The sequence below is a fragment of the Dromaius novaehollandiae genome, chromosome 7 (genome assembly GCF_036370855.1).
Source record: "Dromaius novaehollandiae isolate bDroNov1 chromosome 7, bDroNov1.hap1, whole genome shotgun sequence".
Classification (NCBI taxonomy): domain Eukaryota; kingdom Metazoa; phylum Chordata; class Aves; order Casuariiformes; family Dromaiidae; genus Dromaius; species Dromaius novaehollandiae.
The window spans coordinates 7,150,330-7,168,177 of NC_088104.1; positions in this window are offsets into that span (position 1 = coordinate 7,150,330).

Here is a 17,848-nt window from a genome sequence, read left to right on the forward strand (position 1 = left end):
ATGTATAAATAAGGCACTACAACACATCACTGGACATTTTTCCCAACTGGAATTTGTTCTTACATCACAGAATCACAGACTGGTTGGGGTTGGCAGACGTCTCTGGAGATCATCTGGTCCAAGCCCCTGCTTAGGCACAGTCAGCTAGAGCAGGGTGCCCAGGGCCGTGCCAGGTGAGGTTTGAGTAGCTCCAAGGATCGAGACTCCACCACCTCTCTGGGCAACCTGTTCCAGTGCTCAGTCACCCTCACAGCAAAGAAGTGTTTTCTTGCATTCAAGGGGAATTTCCTGTGTTTCAAGGTTGTGCCCATCGCCTCTCATCCCGTCACTGAGCACCACTGAGAAGAGCCTGACCCCGTCCTCTTTACACCTTCCCATCACATATTTATAGATATGGATAAGATCTCCCTAAGCCTTCTCTTCTCCAGGCCAGACAGTCCCAGCTCTCTCAGCCTCTCCTCCTATAAGAGATGCTCCAGTCCCTTAGTCACCTTTGTGGCCCTAAGCTATTATATGAGCTATTTAAGTATGCACTACAACAAACTGTACTCCAGGCTTAAGCAGAATAGATTCAATAGCATTTCATGATGGACAAGAAACAAAAATACATGGTGAAGACAATCATGAACTATTAAATAATTCTGTAAGCTACCTAAAAAGGGAGATCAAAAGTGAATGGGTTAGGCTAAATTAGAAAATGTGATTTAGTTGTTCCCAAGCAGAAACTCTCTGCGAGATGCAGAGGCCCACTGTTTTTTCAGTTTGCTCAGACAGCATCTCACTGAAACAGCTGGAGCTGAATCGCCTTCCCAAGCAGGCATCCTTTCGCTACATAGCTGCTTTTCTAGGTTGAGGCTTCCAGACTGCAGAAAGACTAAACAGGACCATGGGCAAATGAACACTGCTTGGGAAACACTTGAACTGTCTGGGACATAGGGGGATTCACACAGAAACGCTCTTCTCTCAGTTAAAACCTCAGGATTTTGTTCACTATTTAGCATCAGCTGACAAGTACATGAATAGGTTTGAACACCTGAATTCCTCAAACACCTAAAAGAGAAGTGGCCAAACTGTGGCTTTTCACTTAAAACAATTCATAAGCTTTTCAAGCGAAGCTCTCATGACGGTGCCACAACAGGGGAGCGGCAGCAGCAAGGTGCACAGAGTTGAGAGAAATTAACTACAGCAGTTGGAGGAAGGGGTTAACCAAAACCATTTTAGTTGCATCACCCAGCAACCCAGCTGCAACCCAATTGAGGCCTGTCCTTCAACAGAGCATTAGGAACAGTTGTTTCATCTCCCCTGTAAATCCCCCCGAGGAGCTTTCCTTCCCCTGAACCTTCAGAGCATAGAGCAACACATCCCCAGGCAGATCTCACAGAGAAGGGTTTGCTCTGCTCTAGGCTGTGCCTCATGTCACACAGCGTATAATGATATTTCTGTATCATCTTAAATAGTGATGTCGTGCGTTTGTGCATGCATGTAGTAGGGGAATTGGTTTTTCATTTCTTCTTCTTTAGTCTGGGAAAACAAACTTTTCAGCCTCTCCAGAGAAGGGCTGCATCACAGACAGAAAGAACGTGTGCTTGTGAAGATAAGATTGCTGTGGGTCTGGCGTAGCTGTGTGAGCAAGGAGAGCTCCCAAGAGACCTTCGTTGTCTCCACGTTGGCAGTGACAATCTCTGACAACGGCAAGAACAATAGGGGACAGTGCTTCGCTGGAGAAAAGCCTCAGAGAATCCTGAATATTAGAAGTTAAAAAAAAAAGATAGAGAGAGACAGACAGACATAGAAGCATTATAATTTCTTCCACCCATCTGCAGCTTAGACAAAAGCATGAAGAAACTTCACTAGAGAGAAGAGCTGCTTCCTTTATCTGCGAGGTGTTTGGCCTCACAGGAACGTTTGTTTGGAAGGAGCAGGGTTTGATCCCCGTGATCGTTATCAAACCCACTTGTCTTCCTCCATCGCTAGTGATCATAAAACCATGCTGCGTAAGCTGCAGGAGGGTAAGGAGGGTCTGGCCCCACAGCAAGGAGAGGTGGCAGTTGCACACCAGGAGACAACACAAAACAGGGCATCCCTGTATGAGAACTGCTGCATAGCAAAAGACTGAGCCCTACTGCAGCTTGGAAGGGAGAACGGGGCAGGGGGGGCAACCACAAAATTGCCCAGAATCAGAGGTTTTGGGGGATAAAGTGAGACACCTGCTTCTCTCGACTACTGCTTCAGGCCATGTGAGTGTTTGGTCAAAGACACTTCACTACTTCATGACTCACCTTGCCCATCTGTACAGGTGAACAGTATCTCTGAAGAAGGCTTAGTGTTTGCTTAAAACTAATTCAAACATTTTCCCAGGGAGAAAATCCCCCTCGCCAAACTCTGGCCTGCTCCTGTCCTTCCCCAGCAACATCTGAACAGTTTTCCAAATGCTTTTGTACACATCAGGCGATGAGAAAGATCCCGACGCTCCCATCCCTCTCCTCAAGTGCGAGCACAGGGAAACCATCCGACGGCTGCACTCGTTCGCATCCTACCCACGGCACGGGGACAGCAAGGGAGGGAGGCAGCCTTGGTATCAAGATCAGTCATGCCAGAAAATTTACCACAAACCACTAAGCTTTTCCGATCACACTACTTTGAAAATTGGCTTAAAAGCATTACAGTACATTTTTTCATATCAATTGGGAGAGAATAACAAAAAAAACCCACTTGTAATCTTATTCAAGTCACAGTCAAACTAAAAGAAGTTATTTAAATCTAGCAAAGTAAGCAAAACACACCCCTATAAGCCTAACAAAGTGACAGACTTAATTATTAACTCAAATTTCATACTGCTCATGTAAACAGAATTAAATTTGATCTGATTTTGCACAGAACAGGCTGTACTTTTAGTCACCTATTATACAGGAAAATGTTTTTAGCTATTTTAGACAAGTTTCAAATTTCAGTAATTGTTCCTCTTGTGACTCTTATTCAGAGGATTTTAAAATAAGAGTCTAGATAATATTTCAAGCATCTTAAAATAATTTTGTGTAGAAACTGGAGAACACACATACCATCTCAAGAGTGTCCCAAGTAGGCAATAACTACTGATGACTGCAGCAAATATCTTTCTGATTTAACTAAAAAGAAGAAAAAATTCTAATATGTTTTAACTCAATGCAAAGATCAACAGTAGTCTTGCCTGAATTTATATCATATATAAATGCATATATGCTTTTAAAATCTTTACTAAGTATGCTTGCTACTGGTGACTCCAACACTTGGATACACATACATAAAAATGCAGTAAAAAGAATTCTCTATAAACACATAAACATCAGCCTGTTTTTTCTTCAGCCAGTACACAGTACAGTGTTGTGAGAATCATGGACATTCAGCAGGTTTTTTTTTTTTTTTAATCATATCGACTTGAACATGGAAGTTACTTTGTTTGGTTTTGCACTTTTTTTCCCCCTTTTTTACCCTCAAAAGTTTCTTCGTTGGATCCTGAGATGCTTTTTCTGCTTGTAAACATAATTGGTGGCCTGATCCTGCCGTGAGCCCCGCTGCCTCTCCATCACTGCGGCACTGGCTATATTGCGCTGGGACTCGGGGCTTTCTTCCCACCCCGCCGTACGTGCGCGAGCTCCCTAGCTCTTACATCGAGACACAACCCTCAGCACGACAGCAGCGAGCAAGACAGAAAAAAAAACAAGATGAGCATCGTCTGCTGTGACCTCGCTAGGCTGTTATGTATGTGCTGCTCTTTTCAGGGGGAATTGACTGTTAGGGCTAAAAAGAACCAACCCCCCCAAACAGCTCTGATGCCCCTGGAAGGGCTCTCGTAGCAAGGAGGTGAAGGTACGCAGTGCAAATCAGCGTCCTGTGGTTGGTTTTTTGTTTGTTTTTTTTTGATTGTGTGTAATTCAAGGACATGAGAATTTGCTATTTATTTTATGCTCTGTTGACCAGCATGATCTGAATAATGTTTTATTTATAGTATAATAATGATGCTAAATTTCCAGTGTCCATATTCAAATATGCAAAGTTAAAAAGACGGTAACAGGTCATATATACTAAGCAGCTCAATGAAATACACATCAATCAAGTAGATTTTTTAAGCTGTAGGATGCCTCATTTGAAAAACTAGTCTATACCATTCTCATCTCTGTCCCTTATGAACACTTCTTACCCACATTCACCAGAAGGAGCTTACTTCTTGCATTCTAAAGCTATAAAATAGAATGACATTTCTAACATATTGGCAACTAGTAATGAATTATAGTTAGAGAATATTACCTGTACCATATTTGTCACTTTTTCAAGAACTAATTCCTAGGTTATCATCAGAATTGAACTTTTGCAAAATATCCCTCTTCCGTCCAACCACACCTCGCTTTGACAGTCTCCCAACACAGGTCTGCAAAAGCTGTTCAAATCTGTGTTTAGACATGCTATATCAGACCAAACATACTCTGCTGGTTGTTGCCAACAACCTGACACAGCAACATCTTTCTGTAGAGACTGCTGCTACCTAAATTGCACAGCTTTCCAGACTGAAATATCTTTTTTTTTTTGTCAGAAGCAAGCCTCTAGCTGTTGGTACACTGAAGCAAGAGCCCCAGTAATCTAGAATAACTTTTAAAGGCAAAAAAAAAAAAAAAAAAGAAAAAAAAAAAGAAAAGAAAAAAGAAAACACTTTTCCAAACACATAATTCAGTCTCTAACTCAGCACAAATCTAGCACCAGCTGTAGCCCAATTAAAAAACAATTAAGTTCATGGGAAAACAGTTTACTCAGGAAAACAAAAGCGAGTTTACCTACATTAACATTAGCAGGACTCTGAAATGAGGCTTTTAAAGAAATATCAGCACCTTCCTATTCAACAGTGATGAAACAGCCAAGTGGGTCAAATCAACAGTACTTCCTATACTGGTCTCTGGTTTCGTCTTTCTATGAGACAGAACACAGAAAAAAAGCCACCAGGTGAAGATTCCCCCCTTCCCCCCAAAAATTTTCTTCATCTTGCTGAAAGTGCATATTCATGATTCCAGGGTTTTGTGATGATCATAATACATGAGTAACAGTAAAGCAAAAGAAAAATCCAATGAGGACCAAAAACTCGCATGTTATTTGGGCTCAGCAGGTTACACCACTAACCTGCTCCAGGTAACCTAGTTGCTGGGATGCAGAGGCAGCAAGCGGGATGATTTGGGACCTGTGGGAACTGGAAGTGTCCGTCAGACATCTGCAGAGCCAGGGATGCCTGTTTGAGGGACAATATTGTGTCACTGTTTATCATACTGGAGCCTTAGTTCCTCCTGAGGCCGCACCAAAGCATGATCTTATTTAAAGCCATTCAGGGGGTTAGTGAGCACCATGTTCACGCCTTTTGCTTATGCCATCTTACCAATTCACACCTCCTCCTCTGTCCCTACCCACTGCTCTTAACTGTCCAACAGCACCTGGCAAAAGGGGCAATAAAATGATTAACTTGACTTCTTGGGATCTGGGGGATTGAGCCTTCACCCATACATGGTCCTGGGTGGCCTGTGATTGCTCTCAGCTCCTTGCTGAGCAACAGGCAGGATTTGGGGCTCTTGCCCCAACCTGGGCATGGGACACCATGGGGTGCAGTCCCATGGGAGCCACCGAGCACGGCCCCGCCACATTAGTAACTTAAAGCTGCTCTTCGGCAGCTGCTTCTAAAACATTTTCTCAGCTGTTCCACTACTTTCTCTACATCTCTCACTTCGACTGTCTTGGGAAACGGGGAACATCTCTTACCAGCCTGATCTGAGGCTAGTGTCTCATCATGTTTCAGTCATCACTCTGCGTGCTCGTCCTTGGCAGCTTTACATTTTAGCCACCTCAGATGCAAATCCAGTTTCTCTATTCTCTTGCCTCATTCCCAGACAGTATGTGGCTCTTTCATCATTATGCAGTCAATTAGGCTTCGGGTACTTTATCTTAACAGCTCCAAATAAGCTGGTGATCTTCCTGAAAGGTGATACATTATAATTGGTTCCAAATTGGCAAGAAAGAGCACAGTGAAATATGAGGAGGTGAGGTTATTTGAGTTAGCCCCAGAGTTAAAAATGGCTAAAAAAAGAGCACATGAAGTTATCAGGTTGTTTGCTTAGATCTCCTAGTATCTGTCAGATTTGTATCATCTGTTACAGCTGACGTTTCTGCCCAGGAAAAAAGACTTGGGATCTTTTGTTCTGGAGATCCCACAGACAACACTGTCACTGCCAGCTTTCAAAATACGTGCTATGAAAGAGGAGAGCTACATCAGGGCAGAGGGCAAAGGCTGTAGAAGTCTGATTTAGGGTGCATTTCAGGTGCCCTCTGTAGGTGTCTGTTTAGCTTGAAGAATTTGGGGGGCCGACAGGTCTGCCTTTCAGCTCAATCCCAGACAAGCTCAAAGTAGATAATTCTCACTTCCTTCCAGTTGGGAGTCGGGAACATCGTGGTAGGCTTCCTGTATTGCTGTGACCCCGGTAAGTTCACTTCACTGCTGTGAGTTACAAAGTGATAAATGCTTAAGGAGTCCTGAAAGTAGGGTCCCTGAAAGCAGCATGCCCTCTCTCAGATAAGCGTCCCAATTACGAGCCTTTCTGACGGATGGGCAGTGACTGCAGCCCCCCTCTGTCCACTCTTAAGAAGTCCCTGACGAAGTGCGAGTCACACTCTGCTCTTCTGAAGTCATGCAAGCATCCCCTCTCCGGAGAGGGTTTGGGGAGCCGGGTGGCAGCACAGACCAGGAGATCCCAACGGAGGAGCCCGTGAGCCAGCACTGCTCCTGCCACTGGCTGCGAGCGCCCCGAGTGCTCTAGCATGGGAGGGTCAAGCTCTGAGGACCTCCCGGGGCATGTGGCAATAGCAGCTTTATCTGCTACAGTGAGTTGCATGACAACTGCCATTTACATTTTTTTTGAACAGGCTTCAAAAAAAAAATAAAGTCAAGGTTTTCAAAATCTTTCAAGCTGATTTTAACTTGAACATTTGAGAACACAAATACACTTTCCAGCATAGTATAAGAACCAAAGAGTGAGGAGCCTTTGCTCTATTTTGAGTTAATATTACCTGCACTCTTCTACCAACACCTTTTTTTATCCTAGGCATTTCTGAAGCACGTGCAGCAGTGGAAGGTAATGCTGAGCAGGCCGACACTGCTGACCTAGGATTCCACTGCAGAGTATTTAATGCAGATTTCTTAGGAGGTAAACTAAAGGATTAAAATATTTCCAAGATGCTACATTGAAGATGATAAGCAAGCCTGTTTAATATAGTACTTGAGAAGTGGATTGGAATTAAGTAGTCTTATGTCAGATATATTTAACTGTAGCGTTTCTGACTTCAATCATTAAAGATTTGGATTAGCCAAAGTACTCTGAGAAAACAAGGTGGCTGCTCACCTGAGCTTCCTCGAGGCAATGCCATACAGGGGTGATTGCTCGGTCCTCAGGGAATGCCTTCTCCTTCACTATATTTTCCTGTTTTTAAAGCAAATACACCATAAATACTAGACCTGCTGTGTTTTGCCACAGCCGAGCACAACCTGACTGCTCAAAGTAAAAGCAGCACCACAGAGGAACAGTGTGCAGGGCAGTCCAGACTGATTAGGTCACCCAAGCTCGTCAGTGTGTCACGACATAAGGGACAGCTGTCATTTTACTTGGCAACGTGGGAAAAAATATACTTGATACATAACACATCTTTAAAACAAGCAGAGCCCATTATATAAAACACAAGTATCGAATCGTGTTGCCAGAAACAGATTAATTGAAGCTTCCAGGAAAAAATGAGCTTATTTCACACTGACTTTTATTCCCACTTGAATTAAGTTCCTAATGTTACACCACCTCATTTGAATTTTTTGAATTGGTTTTGCATAGTATCATTTACTGATGTACTATCTTTAATTACATAACACACATACACTCTCCAACTGTATTATTAATGAAAGTGTTTTTAATTAAATGGCTCTCAGCATAATATTCAGTCATTAATTTCACATGTTCAGGATGTGGAGAGATTCTATTCTTATAGTCTGGGGAAACTTTGTACTTTAGATGAGGGATTCATCCAAAGTGATAGTTTTAGAGTGAAGTTGAAAATCATTATGAGCATTGAATTACCCTCTCAGCAGCTGGCACCGCCGTTCTGCTCTAGTGGGTATTGTCTATTCTTCAGCTGAAGTACTCCTTTTGCTCTGCCATGCTTCACTGTTGGTAATTTTCAAATGCCTCTTGATGGATTCATGTATATTCCACAGTGAATAATATAATCGGTTACCTTTTAAGAACAATTTATACTTGGACACTAAGGCTACACCTTCCACAAAAAGGAACTCTGCATCCTCCTTTCTTACTATATGATGCCTACCTGTCTCTGCTCTTAAACGCTCAGTGCTCCTAGAAGTGACAAGTCACGCTTCTGGATTTTGGGATTTTTCTGCCCGTCCACCAGACGAAGGCAGAGATGCACGCTAGTACATCATGCAGCCTTTGCTGCAAGCATCCTTAGTGTTCTCCTGCTGCAAAGATTGTGAATTATGGCAAAGAGAAAATAGAATAGCATTAAAACAACTCCACTTTCAAACTAGCACAAATTTAATGCTGCCTTATTCAAAGATGGCAAGTAGACCTCTTCCCCATCCCAGTCTGGAAAAGGATGCCAACCTAAATTGTCCTGTACAAGCCTTTCCGTTCTACAATATCTGCAGAAGTAATTCATTTTCACCTCAGTGTATGCTCTCTATTTATTGATTAAAAAGAAATCCCTGCTTTTTAAAAGGAGGTTCTACAACACTAGGAGGACTTCTAGCCTTGGAACTCATTTTTCTGTCTTTCTAAAGGAACTTGTGAGTAATGAGATTGCAAGCTACTATGTGTGTTTGACTTGTGAATTTGGTGGTAAGTTTGCCCATTTTCCTCAAAGCTAAATTCATATGAAACAATATTCTGGGAGGACTAATCCTAGGACTCTGGTCCTCCAGTTAGTCTCTTAGTTTCAAGGCGGTAAAGTCCTAGTAGCACATAGTCCTGGACCTTTGATTTTGAGCAATGAAGTCCTTCCCAAGACACTGTCCTCCAATTTCTTAGGCTTAATAGTTTTTCCCCACTGCTAAACTACACATAGAGAATACAGGGCCCTGCCCATTCTCCTGCCAGCAAAATGTCCTGGTTTACATCTTACCTGATGGTCTCCCTGTGCTTCAGCTCAACTTCTTGCAATTCCTAAGCTTCCCCACTCTTTCGGATTTGTTTTTCTGCTATGCTGCTCTACGGCCGCAGTCCTCTCTGACCTCGAGGTGCTGCGGCGAGCCCTGCTCTTCCAGTCTAACTGCAGCAAGATACCTGCCACAGGCTCTTGCAGTTTCCATCTCAGCACAACCAAGAAAACCTTGTGAAGGAGAATGAGAGAGACTGAGAATGGTATGAATTAGAATAAATGCTCAAACCCTTCTGTCAGCAAGGCAGAACTGATCACTTCCTTGAGAATCAAAAGGATGTTAGCTCAGAAGTTTACAAATCCTCACTGAAAGTCACATTAAGATTCATCCCAGAATCACCACATTGTACTGTATTAACTGGGAGAAAAGGCGCAGAGGCAGACCACAGCTAACCATGAGCTAACAGCAACAGCACCTGTATTTACAACAGCCTTGGCATCACGATAAGGACGACTGCCTCTCATGGTTTGTAAATGGAAGAGGAAAGAAAAATGGTGAACATAAGAACAACGTTTAATAAATTCTGCCATATCATAAAGATACCACACATGGACCTCCAGTGCATTTAAAATGGGGTTTCAAAGAGAAATAACTAGTATTTTTTACATGACAAGACTAATTATAATATGTGCCCATATTCCAAGCATTTTACGTCTACACAAAACATTGCCCCATAATGAAGATAATTGAAAGTATGATTTTCATCAATATTTAATTAGCATTTGATGCTAACTCATTATTTTGGTACAATTAATTTGACATCTTGCTGTATGGCTTGTACAGATTTCCTTCCAGAGGGTTGTATTATCGGTGGGACATAAGTAACACTAGACATGTGTACCTTCCCTGAGGCTTCTAGAGGACTGTGAAATGTGGATAATATGATTGACATTTTAATCTACTGCAGGATATGAAAACATAATATTGAAGCTCAAAATGAGCACATGTATTTGGTTAATGCATTTTGTAATAACGGAAATATTCTACTGAACTAACGTTCTCAGAAAACAAATTGTACCGTCATCATACCTGCCTTTACTCACTGATTCTCCCAGCTTATATATACAGTGATAATTCAGTAAACTGAACCAGCAGTGCCCTGTTTTAGGGATTTAAAACTTTAGTAAATAACAATTTTAAGATCCTTTTCTATAAATCCATAGACTCCTCTACAGAAAATGGATCTTCAGATGATCACAGAATACTAAATCATTCCTAATGAGTTGGAGATACTCTACAAAAGAGTAGATGGATAAAGGACAACAGCGATAGTGTCAAAAAGATATTTCCAGTCACTTAGCCAATCACACCTTTAGAAAGATCTTTTAGTAGACATAATTCAAAGCACACACCTCTCTACATCCTTAGAAAGGTGTTCCTTATCCAGAGGATTCTGCACACAAATTGGTAAATGTAGTATTACAACTATGAAGGAAGAGCAGCAAAGAAGGGAACAGGCTAATACGGGCTTTACAGAAAGAAGTTGAAGATGCATTGCTTATATTCCCCCATGTTAAGGGGAGTGCTTGAACAGATCCAGAAAGTGTTCCATATAAGAATTTTCTGAACTACAAGACTACCTCAAGGCAATACTGAGTCCATTCCCAGAAATGGAAAAAACCACTGTCATAGGAAATATCACCCTTTTAATAGAAGACAGTATACAACAGATAGATAGTAGGTAATAGAAGATGGGTGGTAAACAGAGGTCCTGGGGCAATTTTGCCAGCACTTGCTGTTTTTGACTTGTACAAAGACAAGATCTTAATGAGTCAAGTTTCAAATCTGTATTATTACTTTTCTTGAGCCCTGACATTACATGGCTGCACAGCATTGCCTCCACTGTTAAATTGCTATGATCTACCCAAGACTAGCTGTATGTCAAAAAACATTGTGAGTATGGAAGCTTGCAGGTGAGGTTAGCTAATTCTTCTAATATGTAGGGTTGTTTCAGTTTTGTGGTCAATTTACAAACAATACAATATACACATGAAATATTTCAGGACTCAGTCTGTACTTTTCACAGAGGATATGAAAACACGTCACACACAGTGCTCCACTAATCTGCAAAACTCAAAATATTTTACCATTTTAATTGCAGCAGATTTGAAAAGCCTGCAGGAAACACGGAGACGCTGTAGGCAGCACAGTAACCTAGGTATCTGCAGTTTTAAAAGGCATCCGGTGTATGCACTTTGATATACGTGTTTAGTTGCATGTAATCTACCATTTTCAGAAGACAAGGGACTACAGTTGGTGAAACCTACTGAAAGCGACTGCGTTTTCAGAACTGTTGTACACATTCAAAATTGTTCATTGGAAGTCTGATCAGTTTTAAACATCTTAAAAGTTGGCATACCTCCAAAGTTTGATATGCCTCACATCACGATTCGCTTACTGTTCAAAGATTTGAATGAAATGCTCAACAAAACTTTAATGAGTGTTACAAGTAATGAACGGGTACTAACAGTTGTAAGTGAGAAGTTTTAAAATCTGCTTTAAAAGCTGTTTTTCTTTGCTTCACACATACTCACATTTTTTATTAAACACAATCCCCTCCAGCTGATTGATTTTCAGAATTTTCCTCACTTCTAAGGACATTTTCAATCACTTACTATTTGCATTTTTTTAAGGAAAAAATGGTTGTTTCTTTAATGATTTCCAAGTGAAGCCAAATCTAATGAACAAATTCTGTAAGTTTGTTACTTTTGAAAGACAGTAAGATAATAAAATTCATGTCTAGCATGCTAATGCAGCAGCATACCTAAAGAAAAACAGGAAAGTAACCACTGTTTAACCAACTGAAAAACTGTTTCTCAACCAGCTTGGCAACTGTCATTTTTAACATGCAGGCTCTCGCATGTTTTTGTTCAAATCCCATTACAGGGCTCCAAAAGGACAAACATCATATTGAAACAGTTTCTAGGCAAGGAGCAAAAATTACTCTTCCTCTGTGAATTCTTCCTTCAGATCTCTCAATGCAGTTAGGATAAATCTGCCCTATAGCAAGGCAGAAACGGGTTATTGACCATTGAACTCGTAACAGAGCCAGAACCTGTTTCCTAGTGTCACTGCTCTTTGCCTTCTCCCTTTGCTGCTGTTTCCCAGGAGAGTGGCGGCAGGGGGTGGGAGAAAGAATTTTGCAAGGTGCAAGTGGGAAGGAGGAATATTTGGCCTGAAATGGGAAAAGGATGTCACGTCATGTTCCTTCCAACTCAAACTTGCTGGAAATATAAGTGCTTATCACCCTTGCACATTCTTGCTTATCAGTTATGTTATGCAATACTTGCTAAGACACACAAGAAAAATTCCAAAAACCAGCAAGAACAACAATCCTGTAACTGCACCCTCCTCTTCCTGGTTTGCAGGAGACATTCCTACCTATTTCTGCACTCATATACAAGAATTAAGCATGAACCACCTCATAACAAATCCTAGACCGACATTTTTAATGTATGTGTGCAGTAAGTGTATTTCAGGGAAACTAATTCTAAATGCATGGAGCTAGTGATCAAACCAGTAGCAAGTTCAGCTACAAAATCCAATTATGTAACATGCTGAAGCGGATTTATATTATGCGTTTAGAGCACTGGCTAGAAAAAACAAGCGTTTCTACTGGTGGAGAAAAGTACTGATGCAAAAGTTGAAGAAGCTGATGTCTACAGATACAAGATGCATGCTCACCAGGAAAACAGCTGTAGTGATCTGTGCTCCAAGACCACCTTTACTGTCCCACTGCTAATTCTTACTGCCCTGCTGAAGAGCACTGGTGTGGGCAGGACATGAATATCCTTCACTTCACCCTCTGCTTAGCCATTTTAGCTTAAACTGCTGACTAAATAGCTTCGACAACCATGTGTGAGGACTGAACTTCAGCAGATGAGCAGGGAAGCCACAGCTCTATCCAGGCAGCAGGCAGCTCTGGGGGAATTGGCATTTCCATTACAGATGTTTAAACTCTGCTCTTCTGCAGGAATAGAAGGCAGTTCTGTCACTGAGATAAAGTTTAGCCTTATGAGAGCCAAATAAAGATTACAAAATTATGCCAGCAGTATTAATGGTTCTGAGATAAGAAACTCTACTTACCACTAAACAAGCAACTTACTTTTATTACTGGTGTGATCTCAGCGACACTGAGTGTTTTTGAATCAGCCCAGTTGCTTGGGTTTGTTTGTTTTTAAAGAGTAAAATGAGAAGAAAAGCATTCACGCCGGGAAAGTTCCTTTCCATCTTTGTAATTTATGTTAAAACACAAGTTAAGATTATTGTTACCCTCAGTGGACCACCACCCTCCTCTAAACACTTTTATTCAGAGGAATCAATACATGCTTAGTTTGCACTCCACAAATAAGGAGAGAGGGAAGATAACTGACTTAAACAGATTCAGAATGCAGAGATGATTATTTTTGATTTACACTAAACAAGATCGACTTAGAAATGCACTTGGTTTTATACCAAGTGGAATATCTTCAACAGCTGATTATTTGATAGGAAACTTTTCATAACTAGATCTTTAACATTCCTTGACATTAAACTGAGACCTTCTCTTAACAGAAATAAGTCATAAGATACTCATACTTCTTACCTCTTCATTTCTAACTGCTTAGAATATCATCTAGCAGCCAGCAAGGGATGATCACTAGCATGGAAGGGTAATATTAAGCCATTTACTGGATAGGTAACTCACCTAGAACTATGCTTTCAATTCTCACATCAACTATGCTATTCAGCACTAAAGAATATTATTACCCAAATACATTTTACATAGCCTCTAATGCCAATGGTTGTATCACAAGGAAAAAAAATTCAGCATCAGTAAGGAATTCTAAACAAAAAAACTCACATAAAGGAAGATCTATTAAAATCCAAGCCAGAAAAACACCACCTAAGATTCTTCCCCCCACCACCCACACCAATCAGGTCTGCCACCTGGGATTTCTGGAAAATCTTAAGTGAGTTTTGGTGCTATTTGGTGCCTTTACCTCTTCTGTGGCATTCAGACCCCTTTTTTCGAGAAGTGCAGCCATGTACTAAGTGTGTAATTTGGTTGCTTGGAACCCATCTCAGCCCTTCCTAAGATCCATACTAACATTTTTCAGGTCAGCTCTTTCAGAAAGCAAGCTCCAGTATTCTGCTTGAGTACTTAGATTAACATTTGTATACAATATACACAAAAGTAATTGCACACTGCCCCAGTAGACTTCACATTTACCCGAACAAGTGACTAGGAAGACTAACATGAAATATTTGTAGATAAAAAAAATTAACTGAGATTGCAAGCACTCCATTTCTTTGATTAAGTATACATTTAAATAAATAAGTGTTTTTGTAGCCATCGAAAGAGACACTTATTTCAGGCATGCAGACTTTTTACAGTTCTTGAAGGCTCCCAAACCTCAGAGATTGATTCCTGAAATTTTGTCAATGCCTGTGGTCATCTCAATTGGCAGCACAGAAATCTTACCAGTTTAGGGTCCTGAGCCAGTTATAGGCAGGACCCAGCCTTGGCATACATCCATCTTTTATAGGTTTTACCAACTACCAATTGACGTAATATAGGTCTAGATATCTGTCCCACAGGCTAGAAGCACGAAAGCTGTGGAGTAGAGGCCACTTTCTTATGAGAAGGTAGGGTAGCTTTAGCATTAGCTTCTGATAACGGGATAGAACCAACCCCAGGAACAGGATCTAATGTTACCAGCCTTTGCCTTTTTAAGTGAAAAATAGGAAACTGCAGAAACAAAGTGTGTTGGGATAGCCCTTTGTTTAACTACCATCTTCTGGTGCTATATTTCTTACAACTTGTTGCGTTTAAGCCATCAACCCTGTCAAAGACAAATGTTCTGCAGAAGATGCACAGTCATTTTTACCTGCTAGATCTTAATCTTGTTGCTGTGTTTCCCAGATGCAGAAAAATTCTGGTGATGAAATGATCTGGAACCAAACAGCAATTTTGGCAATACCAAAAGCTGCATATAAACACGTAGTATCACTGCTCAGGCTATAGCACTATACCTTACTTTCTATAATTTGGTCATGCTCACCTTTTTTTTTGTTTTTGCAAGGTCCCATCTTACATGCTGCTCATTAGTGCCTGTAGATGTTTTTCTGCTCTAGTAACTTTAAAGCATCTCCTTTGCACAAAATCAGTTTCAGTTGATTGCTTTGCCAAATATTAAGCTCTATTTCTTGAAATTGAATCTTTATTTCCTGCCACTCTATTATGAAGTTATATCCTGCTACCCTTTTTACTATTATTGAGAAAATATTTTTGTTTGAGCTCAGCTCTTTCCCTTGGATGAACATTAGCATCAGAAGAGGCAAGACTAATTAGGCAGAAACCAAAACTCTTCTTTGGAGTCAAAGGTTAGATACCTTGCAAAGCAGCATGGAAAGCTCCTAGGCAGACAAGACAAAAAAAAAAAAAAAAAAAAAAAAAAAAAAAAAAAAAAAAAGCTTTCAGAATCTCATGCTGCCAATTTTGAATAAAAAATTCACACGATATATTTGGGTAACACTCTCCACCCCTACGCATGTTAAGAGTAGGACAAGACTGAATGATAACATGCAGGATGCATAAGAGGCCCTAAGAAGTGTCTCTGAAGAACAGCAGAAGCCCTGCATCAGGATTTACACATATGTCCAATTTATTTCTTATGGAAAAAGCATATTAAACTCATTCTAATCCATTCCTCCTGTTCAACTAATAATATACAATTGAAAATCTGAAATACCCCAACAACCCAAAGAAAAACCAAACAAACCTGGCTTGCCCTCATACACAAATCTACATTTTTCAGAAAGACTGAAGCCTGAATATGCAAATTATAAGAATGTATTAATTATCATTAGTCATTCTTTCACAAAGACTAGAACTAATTGAAGAAATAATTTGAGAAAATTGAAGTACATGACAGAAAGCATTAAGATTCATTAAGTTTCAATTCTTTGGTCTGTCAGCTTGTCAAACATAGATGTTTGCTATTCTAGCATTACTGGTAAAACACTTCATATTTTCCTAACATACAGTTTAACCCTTCTTAGAGTTTGCTCTGAAGTTATCCAGATCTGACATTATATGTTTTTTATTTAAAGGCAGTGTTAAAGAGAAGATAAAAGCTGTTTCTCCCTTCTTTTAATCAGGGGAACTGAACTTGCTGAAAGTCTATTATAAAGCATTTGTGAGTTGACTAAATTAGATAATTTGTGTTAATTTATATTATTTGAAAGGTGCCAGCACACATTCCTGGAAAAAAACAAGACATTTGAAGAGAAAGGTACATTCAAAAAACATCTATGCTGTTCTTTATCTACCTTTCATAAGTTCACCTTAGCCAGAAAAACTAGCAAGTATGCAACAGTTTCAGGTATTGTTTCCTTAACAGCTAAGGACATTTCAGTGTTAAAGTAACAGCAAAGAGATAACTTAGAAGCTATCTTGTATAGGCAAAAAGACTTGGTTACACCTGGGATCAAAATCAAAACCTCTAAATCAAATAGCACTGGTCAGCTCCAGCTGCCCTTTTCAGCAGCCATCAGCCAGCCTTAGTGACCATACTCTGGGCAAGCTTCCCCACATCCCAGTCCTTACAGTACCTGCAGGCAAAAGTGGCAAAGAAATCTTATGCCCGCCTATATGCTGCCCCGGGATTCCCTTTCAGGAATAACACATCTGCAAGATACAACAGGGACAAGACACAAAAATCTAATAGCATTAAAACAAACCAACCAACCACCAACACCACCAACAACATAAGGTGTTGACTTTATGGAGAGCATCACAGTTGCTAATTTGGGGACAGCATAACAATCCTAGCCAGTTCTTGCCAGCAACAGGGAGCAGACATTTTAGCCGCATATTTAAGTAGCAGGTAGTTTTAGAATATCAAGGCTTGATAACTTTCTAACCTAACTAGGTTAAGTTTATGTGTACATAATAAAAAAAAAAAAAAAAAAAAAAAAAAAAAATCAAAGGTTATAGAAAGTTACCAACCTAAAATTGAAACATTTAAATAATTTACTTGGCAATTAGGTCTAAAAAGGGGTTTAAAACTTCCATACTTAACAAAAGTCAAACTATTAGAATCTTTTGCATATGCTTCAGAATTTTCCTTTATAACTGACATGGCTCAGTTATCTATGCAGTGAGAGATGTGGGAAGTCAAAAACTAGAACTGCTTAAAATGCAGCATAAATTGCCTCCATCCTGATCAGCCGAGCTAAGTCTGATATAGCACGATTTATTTTCTACATGAATATCACTGCCAACACATGAAACATGCATAAGTTTGGGAAAGCACAGATTTTCCCTTATTATATACATGCCCTTGATTGAAATACAGTACCTGTATAAAAATATTGTTATGCTCCACAGTCTACTAAGAATGCAAGACAAAAATATTAGTGTGAGGTAATGTTTTCAAGAGAAGTCAAATCCTCTCTACCTTTACAAGATCATCACATATTGCTACTGCTATTGGAGTAGTCTCCTTCAAAGTATTTTGATACTCAAAACTTCAATACTTTAAAATACTCAAAACAAATCTTGGTAGTTACTTTGGAAGACAAGGCCAAGCAAACTTTGCAAAATTATTCCCCCCGCCAATCTCAAATCACAAGCCA